The 16,133-nt window shown below is 36.6% G+C and overlaps 1 protein-coding gene across 1 annotated transcript in view; it reads right to left on the bottom strand.

Moving 5' to 3' along the window:
- Positions 1-16,133, bottom strand: part of LOC118271720 (probable G-protein coupled receptor CG31760) — a 91,531-nt gene that overhangs the window by 47,190 nt on the left and 28,208 nt on the right. The window contains exon 2 of the mRNA XM_050693623.1: positions 1,945-1,970. The gene's annotated coding sequence lies outside the window, so the exon portion shown is untranslated. The remainder of the gene's footprint in view (positions 1-1,944; positions 1,971-16,133) is intronic.

Genomic DNA, 16,133 nt, shown 5'->3' with positions numbered 1-16,133 from the left:
TTTTTGTTTATACGACGCATACAACCATTGATATCAAAAAAAGTAAAAAAAATATTAAAATAGCCATAATTTTTAGGGTAGGGGATTCGACCCCTTCGGCCCCCGACTTTTGTCGATAAAATTAGATGTAGTACTCAGCCTTAACGGGTTAGAAGTCTCACCCCTATCACATTGTATATGACTCTATTAGTTTGCATCCAAATTTTAAAAATAACTGACAAAAACTGAGTATTAACGTTTACCTCTGTTTCTTCCTGTCCTTTCTTCTCTCTTTGAGGAGTAAACAGCTTCGTTTTGTAAGTAAAACAACGAAGGTATAGTTGAAATAAAATTAAGCACGTTTAAACGGTTTCGTCCCAAAACTCCGGACACTCGTTGGTAGAATGTTCAAGTGTTCGGCCATCTTGCTTTCCTACGTAGGTACTTACATAAGTTGAATTTCGAAGCCATTTCCAACGGCCCAGTTTTAATTAACTTCAAAAAAGAATGGAACTTCGTTTTTTTTTGTTTTTTTTTTTTTATATATTTTCGGTGGCTAATTTTATTACTTCGTCGAGTTTACGAATTATTAATTGCTTTGAATATTGGTTAGTGGTTAGGATAAATATTAAAAAAATATATAACATTAAGTATGTCAATAGTTCTTTAACAGTGTAAATAGGCTAGAACTGTGTTATGGTCTTCGCGCAAGAGTTTTGATCCCTGGAATTTATTGTCGTTTATTTAAGCAATTAATAACAGTATAAATAGACATAAAATCGTCCTTACTCTCTTATGTTGAATACCTACAAAAGAGAGTATGAATCTTTAAAATGCTTTGAAAGTTTCTGCCACGGCTTTAATGAGAGGTGTGGTGTTTCAAGGTTACAACTGTAAATATAACTTATTGAGTATGAGTAATGGTTTTCATAAAATATCTACGAATGAGTTTGTTATGAAAGAGCTACTTATTTCACCGTATCTTCGTCAGTGAAAACAATTGATAGCAAAAAGTTTTCTTAAAAATGTTTCGTTTCTTGTTTTTCAGCATTATGCCTTGTGCGTATTTGTGAACCACGTTACGCAGAGTGCGGAGTAGAGTCAATGTTTATATTCCCAAATTGAATCAACTGGTCCGAGTTAAGAAACTTCTCTATTGTAATCTTCAAACATAACATTACAGATAATTTTAGAACACATTATATAGTTATTAAACAAAGCTACTTCAAGCTACTGAAGGACAAGGATATAAGAGTCACTTTCTTTTAAAGAAAATGAAGTGTTTTTACTTATCCCCACGTCGAGGGCCATTGAAACACTACAAACCCATTTTATGCTAAACGAAAAATTCATTTCCAAGATGGTCCTTTGGTGAGGACACTCAATTTAAAACTGTTGCGTTTCCTGCTTCTTGATCATTATTATAAGCCCGCTGCTATCTGTTGCTTTACTAAGGCCTGCCTAATTTTGAGGCCACAGGCCTAGAGCCTATCCATGACCTCAGGGAAGACGGTGGCACAGAGGTCACGTGCTACCGTATAACTTGCACAGTGAGGCTCATGGGAGAATTAGGAGACGCACGTCTTATTAGGGATGTGTCGTAACAGACGTTGCACCGTGGGGGCTTCAAAGCAGGTCTATTAAGAGAACTCGGTGCTCGGTTACAGGTGTTGAGTGTGGCAACCGGGGTGGTTTTAGTGAGGTCAAAATCTCACACTCCCTAGATTTGTCCCCAAAAGGCTAGCTGTCTTTTGTGGTTTCCCCCGTCATTAAACCCATTAACCTCTCTAATAACAAAATATTAAAATCGATCTTCGACCCTTCGCATCCAATCATTGCCTGCATTATTCCATACAAAGAAAATCCAAAAATGCACGTTCTTTATAATATAAGTATTTATATCCTTTAAAGTTCATATTCAAATGCCGATTTTAACTAGAAAAGTTAATGCGAACGCCGACTCACCTCGATTGTTCAAATCATGCCTGGATCTGGAACAAAAAGAAAAAAAAGTTCGTTAGTTCCAATTTTAAAACGCAACGTTTAAAATCCGCCATTTTGATTTGTCGCTGGCTCGAGTTCGCGTTGTTGCATTTCTTCCAACAAAGTAGTACCCGATAAATTCATGAAGCAATTTGCTAAATTGCAATTTGCATAATGCTGACTAACGCCATGAAAAAATTAATAGTGTCTTTTATTAACAGTGGCTGAGTTACACAGCGCCTTCGTTTTATTTTACAGAACTAATTAAAAATACGTTTCGTGTACAGAGAACAGGAACACTCTTTTCTTTGCTTTCCTTTTAGTACGTTGTCTTACATTTAAGTACACGATTTTGGTTTTAAAACACATATGGACTTACATTTATTGTATAGATTTTCGTTTTGTTAATTCTAATAGTAGGACAATCAATGTTTCTTAATATTATAAAGCGAATTTGTTTGTCTTGATGCATACTAGCTTATCTTTCTCAGTAACCATAAAATTCAGGACAGATCTATTTCGTCGCACCGAACAATTTTTGTGTCTAGAGTTAGTTAAGAGACTGGACATTGTTCCTTTTTACCGACTTCAAAAAATGAGATGAACTTTTGGCACCGGCTTCTAATCTATCAGTGGGTAGATAACGTATCAGTACTTATAACAGTCATTTTTTGCTTTCTAGTTTTTACTTTTTGTTTGTCTTTAGTTTTTCCCTGAACGCTATTTTTTTTCCTTTATCTATGAGCATGACAAACTAGTATAAGTAAACATAGATATCTAAATATTCAGAACCTATTTAATTCCTTCCCTTGTTGTCAAAAACACCACTGCCCACTGCCCAGTGGCCACCCATTCAAACAAACATGATTTTAATTAATATGTCACGCTCTCCTCACAACTTGTAACTAGTTTCTATTCTTCCTTGGCGGCCATGTTTGCACACGTTCCTTGATCATTATAGTTTCATGAAGTTCGTAATGGGTGCGCCGTGTAACATACAATTATCGGCACACCGGTGCGGGCGCCTTGATTGACTTTCCAAGTATAATTTAGCTACCTGTAGATTGATGGGAAAGTCTTCCTCATCTGTCTTAGTTATAGTTAGGTTTTTAGTTTTATGCTTGTAAATGTGTTTGGGAACTTGTTTGTTTGTGAACTCACCCTCCTGCGTTACTACGCAGGAGTTTACTGACTAGTCTAGTTAGATAGACTGGTCACCGTGATCGATTACAATCGGGAGAGGTTTCAGTTATGTAGGTATATATTAAGGATCCACGTTTCGACATACGACGGGTTAGTTAAAACCAAAAGGATTCAAGGAGCATTACCTCCACCAAAAATACGCACCTTAAAAATTGATCAATAAGCATCCCCCAAATAACACTAAAAATCCCAAGACTCTGATCCAAAAAATATCAACGAAAAATATTATCTTAAAAAGTCCAACATAAAATTCCTTTTGCGGATTTTTTACATTCACTTCATAGCATTAAAGTGAATTTACTGCGTGTTTCTGCTTACAAATTGCGATCACGAGTCCACCCGCGCACCATCTGTGTTATACTTCTGCAGTAATACATTTACAGTGACAAATCGGCTTCATAGACCTTCTGGTGTTTTAACTGTTATAGGTATTAGAAGAAAATACTTCATAGACTTGTTGCTTAGTTTGGTTTGGATGGATGTTTGTCACTCCTATTAATTATGAATGGAAATAAATATTTTGTTATAGTTTGATTATAAGTGCTTGTTATTAACAATGGAAATATTAGCAACTAATAAATTAAGCACGTGTCTAATGTCGTGGTGGCCCAGAGGTTTAAGAGGCCCACTTCTAATGCATGAGTGTGCGGGCTCGAAACCATGCAAAGGCAAATATCAACGTGACTTTTTCCGAGCTGTATGTACTGTCTAAGATTATTTAGACACCACTGACAAACGGGTTAATTTCCCATAAGTACAAACACAATCTAACACCGATAGCCTTATCAAAGCAAGTTTTGTTTGCGAGCGAACTAACCACAGTAACTAGGGCAGTAACATGAGAACTAAGAACAACTGAGTGGTATGTAAATGAACTTATGACTCGTCTGTTAAAGTTAACATTTGAAAATGTAACCTTCTTTCTGTTGGTGTTTTAGCAACTTACGACGTGCTATTTAGCTATACTGCGTAAATGTAACAGCTAAGCTGTGAAACTATATGACCGTTTACATTGATACTATGCTATGTAGCTGTGCTATGAAGATGCTCCGCCGCAAAGTAGCTGTGCTAGGAAGATGCGCAGTTCGCGTATGCGATCTTGCCATATAATAAAAAACAGCTCAACTGTGTCCGTTTCCACCAGTTCTAAGCTATGTGCAACATTAAATATGATTGGCAGGCACATCTCTGGTTGAAAATCATTCTAAAAGCCTTGTTTATTAGTTATTCGATTTAAATCTGTGTTATATGGATAGTATTGGCGTTGAAGAGGACTATGATGAGATAGTGGATATCGAATGCAATATTAAAACTGATAACAAAGGCGTAAATGCATAGCAAAATTAAAAAGACTCTAACTCTTATACGTTACAAAATCTATATACATAAATCAATTGCTATTCGTTAGTCTCGCTAAAACTCGAGAACGGCTGAACCGATTTGGCAAATTTTGGTCTTAAATTGTTTGTTCAAGTAAGAGAAGGTTTAAAAGGTGAGAAAACAATGTATAAGGCGGTACGAAGTTTGCCAGGCCAGTAGTAGCTAGTATTATAATAAATAAAAATAGGTACACAAGAATTTTACTCCATTAACGAACTAACAACAAAACATGTCCAAGACAACGTTGACATTGTAGGGTTAAACCGTACTCCAGACTATTCCTTAATAGATTTCCCTTTGTCCTTTGTGAACCATGTTTTGTCCCGATTATGAAAAGGTTATTTATTTGAGTGCTCTCATAATTATATACGCCATTTTGTATTCATAAAGGGAATTACTGTGATTTCTTTAATCTGCTTCGCTTACTATGAATGGGACCGAGGATAGGGGTTGATAACAATCCTATTGTGACTATTGTTAACATAATTTTTCGTCTAACATAATCCATTTAGTGTCATGAACATGTGATGTTTAAGGGAGTCGGTAGATATTAAATAATTAAATGATATTCACAAATTTAATTGGATATGACCATTTGATATGAGTTATCTAAAGCATGGAGAAAAACATAGATCAGAAATAAAAGACTAAAAAACGCAGGTCACTAGACTAACTGCCGTACTCAAAGATATTTAATGATTACTTAAACTATTCCTTAGTAACTACATATTTTGTTCAGAAAATAATTGCTTTGGACTAGGTTAAGTAACCATTAAATAACTGTGATTGCGGCGGTAAGTTACTTTGTATTAAAACTCTTGTGAGACACATCATTAAAATAATCATGATATATGGCATGAATACTCACTTATAACTTATAAACCATATTACAGGTATATTTCTTTGAGCATATATTGAAAGCGCATTAGAAATATTCAACTCAAGAGTAAGCAGTACTTCGTAAATGCAAGGCTTCGCAAGGAAAATTGAAATTACGATATGAGACGCTTCTCCCCATAGGATCCCATGGGTTGCAATTTTGCAAGGCGCAGCGTTTCAATTTATTGAATTTCCTGGTTTCCGCGTACTCGTATCTACATAAGCGCAGGCGAACATGTTTCTAGGTACCATGTAGCCTATGTTGCTATAGAATAAATGTTTATTCTGTAGTCGTGTGGTGACGTCATGGTAGTACCTCTACTCCTCACGTGGGTGTGAAGTATGACGGCTATTTTACAGAGACCAGGCAACAGCCGGCTCGAATAAACCAACCAATCAGAGCGCCGGACGCGCTCACATTTCTATTGTTTTAAACTTAAAGCAAACTCGTACTAAGAGTACAGGGATAATTTGGACAATGTATCTATAGGTACCTATTGCTTATATTGCTGCCTGGTTTTCCCCAGTTATAATTAGATTTGGGATTGGTGTTAATTAGTCACACATGTGACAAGTAAATACACGAGGCAACTTCGTGGCTCTTATTCTATCTTCTTCGGTAAATCTCTTTATTAATATTCATTAACATTAGAACTTAAGACGGGATATTTACCATGTTTATTTATGTCTAGAAGATTCCGATATTTCAGTCAGGATCAGTTCATCCGTGATCATGGCGCTTGCAACAGTGCCGAAATATTGGAAACTCATAGACATAAAATAATAAACATGGTAAATATCCCGTCTTAAGTTCTAATGTTAGTGTTAGTGACCATGTCAGTTTAAAAACGCATAATATTCATTACTTAAGAATTGGTTCACTAAATACCAAAATTGAAATTTGCCTTCCATCTCAAGATAGTAGACAGATTAACCCGTTCAAAGGACGATAAAGGTTACCTTCTATTTTAGGTAATCCACGATTAGGCTTAATTTATAGCACTATGTTAGGATGCTTTTTCACCAGAGATGCTAAGCTAAGCTGTGAAATTTTGTGACCGTTTCCATTGATATTAAGCTATGTAACGATACAATTAAGACGTGCGATGAAGATGTGCCGCCGCAAAGTAGCTGCAAGAGAAAGATGCGCAGCTCAGTAGTAGCACGCAATTATAACACGCTTCTTTCCCTATAAAAACATATCATTGTTGAACCCATTCCTTCGGTGCTAAACTATGCGTACCAATAAATATTATGATTGGGAGCCAAACGCATCCACAGCAACGTAGCATAGCACATTTTTGGTAGAAAAGCACCCTTACACAAATATCTATTCACGTTACACGTAAAATGCGGGTGTCTAAATATAAACTAGCGTTTGTAATATCTGACAGGCTTTAATACAATGCTGAAAGAGTACGAGCACAACCCGAAAACTGTCCACAATCTGGTCGCTGTACAAAAAATATAAAACATTATTTGACAAAGGATGGTGGGACTTACATAAAGGTCTTTCACGCGTCATCTAGTAAACATATCAGTGTGACTTGTAGAAAAGGTCCGTTCAGATAAGTGTGTACTAAAGTATTATGAAGCCTGAGGGCATGGTACGAGTTTGCTTTACCTTTAAAATAAAGCAAACTCGTACTAAGGGTCTTCGATGAACTGTAAGAAAAAATAATTGTAACGAAAATTTCCATTTCCATTTCTCTTTAGTTAATAATTCACAACAAAATTGTTAAGAAAGAAGTTTTAATCACCGTGATATTAAACAATAATTATGTTTTTATTTATTATGAACTTTATTATAATCGTTGCGGACAGCGTTGCCGAATTTAATAGCAGAACCGCCCACCACTTTAGCCGCTTCCTTGGCTATGTCGCTCACTGGCGGCGCTCCTCCAATGCCTGTGACTCCGCCGCTGAAAGAGATGGACGCCGAAGGCCAGCCGGGTGGGTTGTTGCCTGCACCGAAATTGCCACTTCTGCAGCCACCATCACAGTTACAGCAGGCCATGTTACACGAACCCACTCCACAGCACCCGCTGAAGGGCGCATACTTGCCGTCATCACAGATAAAACCCAAGTTCACACTGTCATGAGCTTTACAGCAGTTCTTTGTAAAGTAATCGAAACATAACACGTTTTGACTTAGACACACCAGTAGAAATACAATAATAGCGAATTTCTTCATGATTATTGTTCTCTAAAATTGTGGATGCTACTGCGATTTGCAGCTATATGTATACTTGTTAGGTTATCTTTTCGCGCGACCTGCGATATAGTTTTTTTTTTATGGAAATACCAGTAATTACATTTATCATTGAAAATAATAAGAATGGGGGTCAAAGATCACACTTAGGTATTTCCATTCAAAGACCGAAAATAAAAATATTCAAATCTATGTATCATCAACAATCTTTCCATCCCTAAAGGGGTAGCCAGTGGTACAAATCACGGCACGTAATGCCATTATCTACTGGACCCAATTCTAGACTTCGTGCTACTACTGAGCTGCTTTTTCGAAAAACCAAAAAAGCCCACTAACATTTTGCCCGACCCGGGATCGAGACCCCATTGCTCCATATTCGATTCGATTTAAAAACTGTACCCAGTTTTAGTCTGGGGATTTTAACAACTGAATTATGAACCTACCTGTGATCTACAATGAATAAATGAATTTGAAATTGAAATTTGAATTGAATCCGCATAATTCTGAGAGTTACCGAATAGTCCAAGTTCTCCGGCAGTAGTTTGTTATGAGTTGCTTACTTTGATATTGATGTAGATAGAACTCGATTGATGAAAGCAATTTAGGCAGGTACATCGTGAATTAACAACAACGTAATGAGCACCTCTGCCTACCCCTTCGGGGATAAAAGGCGTGACGTTGCTTACATCGTGAATTCTTCAAACTACCACCTGACATGTCCACACTACTCATCTTTGTTTCCGATGATCGTAAAAATAAAGGTGCAAAACTTAAACTTTCCATGATACGACCTACATTTTATGACATAATGTCAACCAGACCTGATGGTATACGGTCGTTAGGACTTGTCAACTGATGTCTTGGAAAACGACATGTGCAAATTGGATAGACGACCTCACCATTCAGTGTGGATCATTAAAATATTTATTTCGAATTGGTTGTTTTTTATGTATGTATGTATGGAGATCACTCATATGACTTAAATGTTAACAAGTATTACTAGTCTACAGAAGCATAATATAACTCGATAGTTCAATGAAAACCGAAAAAAAAAAAAAATTTCATGGTGGTAAGCGATCAGCGCCACCCATGGACACTTGCAATACTATAGTAATAGTATAAAGACGAAAACTAGCACCTTTAAATAAATATACCATGATTTTTTTACGAAAATGCATTCTGTCTGTCTGAGTATGACTTTATACAATAACTTTATTTAACATTGAATATTTTACTCGACTTTAATCTATTATGTAACACCTAACATTAAAGAACGCAGTAAAATTACTCTTTTCAGTTTCCGCGGAAACTATTGTATTTCCATAATAATGGCCATTGAATTATGCATACAAGAAGATGGGGTCTAGTACTGACTGCCGGGTAAACGGGAACCTTCTATAAATGAAGAACTTTAAAGTATGTATAAGTCTTTGAATTTATGAGCGATTTTCAAATGGAAAAATATTGTAATGGGACTATTTTTTTGGCTCTTTGATGTTCGATGTTTTATAATTATTTGGACTATTTATGTTTTAAATAACTTAGAGCAAAGAATGTGTGATTTATGAGATAAGCACCGGCTTATCATGTGCATTCATGTGATCCGTCAGCTCGTTTAGGTAAACGAGCTAACGGCAAATGGCAAGCAATCGCCGCCGTCCACAGACACCCGAAACACCACAAGTGCATTGCCGGCCTTTTGTGGGTTAGGAATTTGAGGATTGTGGAGGGGGGTAATTCAGCCTCTGGTAACCTCACTCATACGTCGAAACAAAACGCAAACCTTGTTTCACGGTTTTCTGTGAGACCGTAGTATCACTCCGGTCAAGCCAGCCCATTCGTGCCGAAGCATGGCTCTCCCACACTTAAAGGCTACAGTTGCCCACCTATTTGTTTAAATTTTTTGGGCCATCTGAAATGAAAATACCTACCTGTTAGTCATCATCAGCCTTTTTCCGTCTACTGCCGACATAGTACTATCTACTACAGTCACATACCACTGTGTTCTGCTCTCAATATTGCACTAAACTGAAAATGCCAAAGTCTATGGCAATGCTTTTATTTCGAAAAAGCGTACCTAATAAATCCGTACGCGAATATCGCCTATATGTGTACTAATTAAAGCTGTGCAAAAAAAATCGATACGGGCTGGAAATCACATCTCCCAATTTTACGTTCCGATAACCGGATCGCCGTAGCGATTTGATTTCGTATTCGATTACAGTTACTCGATACCTAAGTAGTATCGAGTCGGTACGAATACTCGAGTGTATGAAATGAAGCTTGCATTGTCCTTTATATTTTGTATTCCGCTTGAATTCTCTAAGATCGTTTCAATTTTATGCTGTAATAGTTGCTCGAGCAGCATTTAAATAATCGAGTAAAAAATCTCTTGCGCTCGCTTTTAGATACTTGTGTCCTCTTTTTGTCAGTATAATGAAACTTTACAAGCATTTTCTTGTTTTATAGGATTACGTCTTTTATTGAAGAGTGGGGTTGAGCATAAATATTTACCTATTCATATGTATAACATCTTCACTCGATGATATATCATCAAAATATCTCTTGTTAGTCGATACCTTACCAAGTGTATTACTAATATTATAAATGCGAGTTTGTATGTTTGTTATTCCTTAACGTCAAAACAAAAAAGGGATGGAGATGAAATTTAAGAATTTAGGCGCAGACTATAGTCTAAAATCGAGAACAACACATATCCCACGATAACGGGGTCACACAAACATACAAACTCACAAACTTTCGCATTTATAATTTTAGTAAGATATACCATTCATTAGCTTATCTTCAGGTTTATCAAAGAGACGCTTAGAGTACAACATACACTAACTTTACTGTACATATTTATGGGATAATGGAAACTAGACCCATATAGTTACAAAAGCAATAAGGTACATTATTGGAATAAGAAGCAATCGAAGTGCAACTCGAACCCGCTAGTCAAAGGCCCTTCCCACAAACAGAACGAGAAATAAAAAAATACAAAGAAAGTAAAGGACGATTTTCCCTTTGACGTTTTTTCTTGTAGGTAGATTTTCTTGCTAATAAAAGCCATTCGATTTATTCCGTAGATTTTAATGAGAATATTTCATTAAACGAGTAAACGTAATCGAGCGTCTGCTCATTTGCTTATCATCAGGAGTTATAAGCAATCGCTGCTGCCCATGGTCACCCGAAACACCTGACGTGTTATAAATGCGTTGCCGGCCTTTTGGTGTTCAGTGGTTTTTAGTCAAGGAGGGAGAAGTAATTGAATGATTTCCCCCCTTAAAAAAAACTCTTGCTGACTAAATACCACCCAGTTCCTACTCCTGTCCCTCGAAAAGACTAGCATAATTATATTTAGCTTCGCTAAGACCAGTAGATATTTTAGGAAAACAAAAAGCATTGTTGTCTGTCTATATCTACATTATTTTCAAAACTATTATATCTCCTTTAAATGCCCTCCCTAATAAATGACCTATAGTATTACAACAAACTTCGCCATGGTCCTTGCAATCTGATCTGTCTTGGTCCTTCTTGCCAACATTTATATTAATCAACTTGACGTTCATTAATACCTCTTTTCCCCACATGTCATAAATTATACCAGTCCTTATATAGAGTGTTACGTTAATTCTATAACCGTCCTTAAACTGAAAAGAGTAAAGAGTGTCACCTTTTAAAGTAAAGAAATATCATTAAAATTCTGTCAAATGTTCCGTGATATCGATCAGCTGATTAATTCCAGAAGTCCGGTTTGTGTTTTTGACGTTTAAAAATATATCGTTATAAGTTTCGAGAAACAATGTAACCAAGAATTGTTTTGCGAATCTGATTGAAAAAGAGTTACATATGGAGTTTCTTGCTGTCCATAGAAATCTACAGTTTGGAACGAGCATAATAATATATATGTAGCTTCACTAGAGGACTGACCAACAGACAGCTATTTTTAATCTTATTATATTTGCTTTTACGTTCAAAAGTGAAATTATTTGAAATAAATAATTTCGACTTGAGTTAAAAGAAAATAAAACAACATGTATAATTTGGCCCCAAAGCTTTCCTATTAAGCACAGAAGTCGATGCTGGAAATGAAATACGTAATTTACGATCATATTTCATCGCTGATGAGATGGAATTTTCTAAATAAACAGATTAAGCTCATGAAATTCAATTTTCTGTTTCTCCCATCAGTAGCAAGCAATGCTTCAGATGTATAGAAGTATGTTGGAGCAGATTTAATTATAATACCTATGTTTGTAATTGAGCAGCTAAAGCCCGAATACTGAAATACTCAATCTTAAGTTGTACTTAAATATCGTGCTATCTCTGTCATTTTATAAAGAATTGATAGGGACAGAACTAGTTTTGAGTATTCGGACATGAGCATTTCAATGCTATCATCATCATCACCATCATCTTCTTCATTTCTTTTCATTTTGTCCTATTTTGGGCTGTTAGTATCAAATTTTGTCCCGCCACCTATTTGATGTCATCTTTTCATCTCATCTGCGGTCTACCAACTAATCGTTTATGTTCCCACGATCTCTACTCGAGCAGATCCTTACAACACAAGTTAGGTTTTGAGGCTATATGTCCCGCCCATTGCCACTTTTTCCACTTCAGTTTGCATTTAAATCAATAGCATAACACAATTTTTTTAAATAAATGACAGTTATATCTATAGTAATGTCAAACCCATACATCTGGGGGCACGGCAGTGCCCATCTTACAAAAAAACTAACGGCCGTACCATCCTTTTCTCGAAGCAATTCGGGCCTTTTTCGACCCCCTATAATTCGGTTGTGGATAAAGCAAGAAACCTGAATCTTCAGTAACTAATCCGGCATTGTATAAACACGGAATATTTAAAATTTCAGTCAATTTGAACCAGTAGTTTAAGAATGACAACTTGTTAAAGTTTCAAAATTTTGTCACTCACTGACTCACCGATCATCAAAAGTCCAAGGCACTTTTAGCAGACTTAGAAGCTTCATATTTGGAATACATATAGAGTTTAGTGTCTTAATCATGGGAAAACTTAAATATTTTGTAATTTCGGTCCAGTTTTCCAAATACACCAACTGCATCAATAACTTTGTAATCCCATATAAATATATGGGATTACAAAGTTATTTATGCAGTTGGTGGTTGGTGGTGGTTATAAATTTAATAGGTGTAGATAGGTACCTACCATATGAGGCAAGGGAGGGGTTATAGGGTGGGTAAGGGTGTGTTTAGCCCATGAAACTGAACAACATTATTACTTGTAAAATGGTCGACGTAATGAAAAACACATGATTGGAATAGAGCTTATGTTCATCGCGAACAATTTCCCATATGTATAGCCTATGCTATAACTATACATAAAAGTCAGGGCCTAAGCCTAAGTAATGCGCTGATGGATATAGGTTCTGCAGTGTTCACATCCGGTCAAGCTTACGTGGCACTTTCGAGAGTTACAAGTCTGGGCGGTTTACATCTCATTAATGTCGACTTTGGAAGTATTAAAGCGCAGGAATCATCAATTTGTGAATACAACAGATTAAGAAGTATTTACCGTCCAGACTTGTCAAAAATTGAGACATCAAAGCCTCCGAGAAAAGCCCATAGAGACAGGGAGTGGGCTTTGAGAAAAACTGTGGCTGAAGCTCAAGAAGTAGTACCGGAAAAGAAAAAGAGGAAGACTACATATAAAAATAAGAAAATATCATAAGACCTTTAACAAAATTCGTTAGAAGTAGATGGTATCAAAAAGAAAGGCTCTACAAAAAGAAGTGAGATCCCATCAAAAACATCCTGTAAAAAACCCAAGTCTCGCAGCTCAGTCTTTCTACCGTCAAAAGTTGTGAGATCCATGTAATACCAAGTCGGTTAATCTATTTAGTGTCTACTTGAAGGACCTTCTGTCTTAAGTTATTACATAAGTTATTATCATGCCAATATTAAAAATATTTAACGTTTTAAACAAATAGATCGACTTGGACATCGCATGAAAACAAAATGAATATTACAATATTATATTAGATTCTTTAGTCTCTCGCGCCTCACGCGATTGAAACTCTCGTTCCTGTTGGTCGCTGGCCCGTCGTGCTGTGTAGTGTGATACATACTAATAATCAAATCAAGCGATGTCCAAGTCGATCTATTTGTTTAAAACGTTAAATATTTTTAATATTGGCATGATAATAACTTATGTAATAACTTAAGACAGAAGGTCCTTCAAGTAGACACTAAATAGATTAACCGACTTGGTATTACATGGATCTCACAACTTTTGACGGTAGAAAGACTGAGCTGCGAGACTTGGGTTTTTTACAGGATGTTTTTGATGGGATTGACTTTTCTATTCACTCGTTCGAGTGCCGTTTACATTCCATTTCATTAAACATGGATCTAACGTTGCATATTGCTTACTGAAATGAGATTGGCTAAACGCTATCTATGTAATACCTATGTTACAATGGACATTTCACATTTACAGCATTGACTCAATATAAACTAGATTTATCTTTATAATTTTTTTATCAGGTAAGCTGGTAAACTTGCGGACGAATCACCTGATGGTAACCAGTCAGTGCCGCCTGAAGACACCCGAAACACCACAGGCGTTACAAGTGTGTTGCCGGCCTTTTAGGGGTTAGAAATTTGAGGATTTAAAGATTGTTGGGGATTGAAGAGATTGAGGATTTACGCAACGAAACACAACGCAAGTCACGTTGTTTTACGTCGGTTTTCTGTGAAGCCGTGAGATATCACTCCGGTCGAGCCGGCCCTTTCGCGCCGAAACATGCATTGACACTTAAACTATATTATATATGTCGAAGATAGGAGATATCTCACTTCATTGCGTCATATATATTACCTGATACTCACAGATTATCACAATGGCTACATTTCCCTAAACACCATTGCAAAAGAAAAATGTTTCTTTTCTTTAAAAGTTTACGTTTAAGAATGTCTCGCTTAATTGAATTTCCCGGGAAAGCGGTACCTATATAGAGCTGAACTTGCACAATTTAAGAGTGTACAATAAATAAATTGACCGGAAAAAACGGTGATTAAATTGAATTGCTTTTTCGTGCTCTCGTATTGTAAAAGGCCTGACAATGTATGGGGTTTTACCTCTGAAACACTGAATTGCTGATGCATTATTGTTTACTATTTTTTATTTTATTTTCTACATTACATAATTTATGGGTGGTTGATTCAGCTCTATTTGTATATGACTTGTTATTATTTAGTTACGTATATTGCTTAATAAAACGCTGTTTACGCGTTAAATGGCAATTGTTATTTTTATAACAACTAGGCTGCGCGACGTCACTGCGTCTACGCCCGCTACTCATGATGAAGAGTCCCTCTGTGACTCGAAACTAGTAGAGCTTTTCTCCATTAATGTATCGTCACGCTTTTTGTCCCCGAAGGGGTAGGCAGAGGTGCACATTACAGCACGTAATACCACTGAACAATGTACAATCACTTTTCACCATTTGTGTTATATGTATGTCCTATGTAATAGAGGGTGAGCCTGTTACCATATACTAAGCGCAATACAAAGTCTTTTATGCATGCTCGTCGGTTAAAGGTAGAAAAATACGCAACAAAACTCTTTAGTTTTCAAACACAATACAAAAAAGTGTAAAAGAGTTTGAAATCACATCGGATAAAGGATGAGAGGGAAAGTAATTGCAAGTGTTGCATTGAACTTTAGAAAGTCCAACAATGGCTTGATCTAAGATAAGAAAGAGCGAGACTCTGGAAAACATTTTGAAAATTGCATCAACCGAAGTGCTCTGTGAAGCAAACTGTGTTTCGTAGTTTCCAGGTCATAGTTACATTTTGACACGTGTTTGTTTTAAAGTAATAGCTTGTATCACCTATCTTCTTGTACATACAGTAGGTGATAGTTTTCATTATGTTTTACCTGACCAATTATTATGCATATCAGGGTGTCCATGGGCGGCGCTGATCCCTTACCATCAGGCGATCCGTCTGCTCGAATACTATAAAAAAAATAATTACTTGATATTTCACCGTATGGCCACTAACTCGCCTGCTGGTTAGCGATGATGTGGCTGACGATGGAGCCCCCCTAGTTATAAGCAACCTATTCAGTCGAGACTTGAAGACACACAGGTTATTCCTTTTCGAAATAGACTCTGGTAAGGACTTCCACTCCTTAGCGGTTCGCACAAGGAAACTCGGAGCGAATGGGTGAAACATTTACCATTATGTCGATGTCGTTTTGCCGTTTGTCTGGTAATGCGATAGTGAAATGGACTGGGAGGAATGTGATGCCTCCGCACACTCACATATTTTATTTTCATATAACAATGAAATTAAAAGTACCTTTAACCGACGAGCATGCATGAAAAGACTGATGACTATTGATGAAGCGAAAGAGGTATGTAAGAGTCGTAGCAATTGGCGGTCCATTGTCTCTGCCTACCCCCATGGGAGACAGGCGTGAAGTATGAATGTATGTATGAATCAA

This window comes from Spodoptera frugiperda, chromosome 5 (genome assembly GCF_023101765.2).
Source record: "Spodoptera frugiperda isolate SF20-4 chromosome 5, AGI-APGP_CSIRO_Sfru_2.0, whole genome shotgun sequence".
Lineage (NCBI taxonomy): Eukaryota > Metazoa > Arthropoda > Insecta > Lepidoptera > Noctuidae > Spodoptera > Spodoptera frugiperda.
The sequence above is the reverse complement of the archived record's forward strand: the minus strand, read 5'-3'. Positions and strand labels throughout refer to the sequence as shown.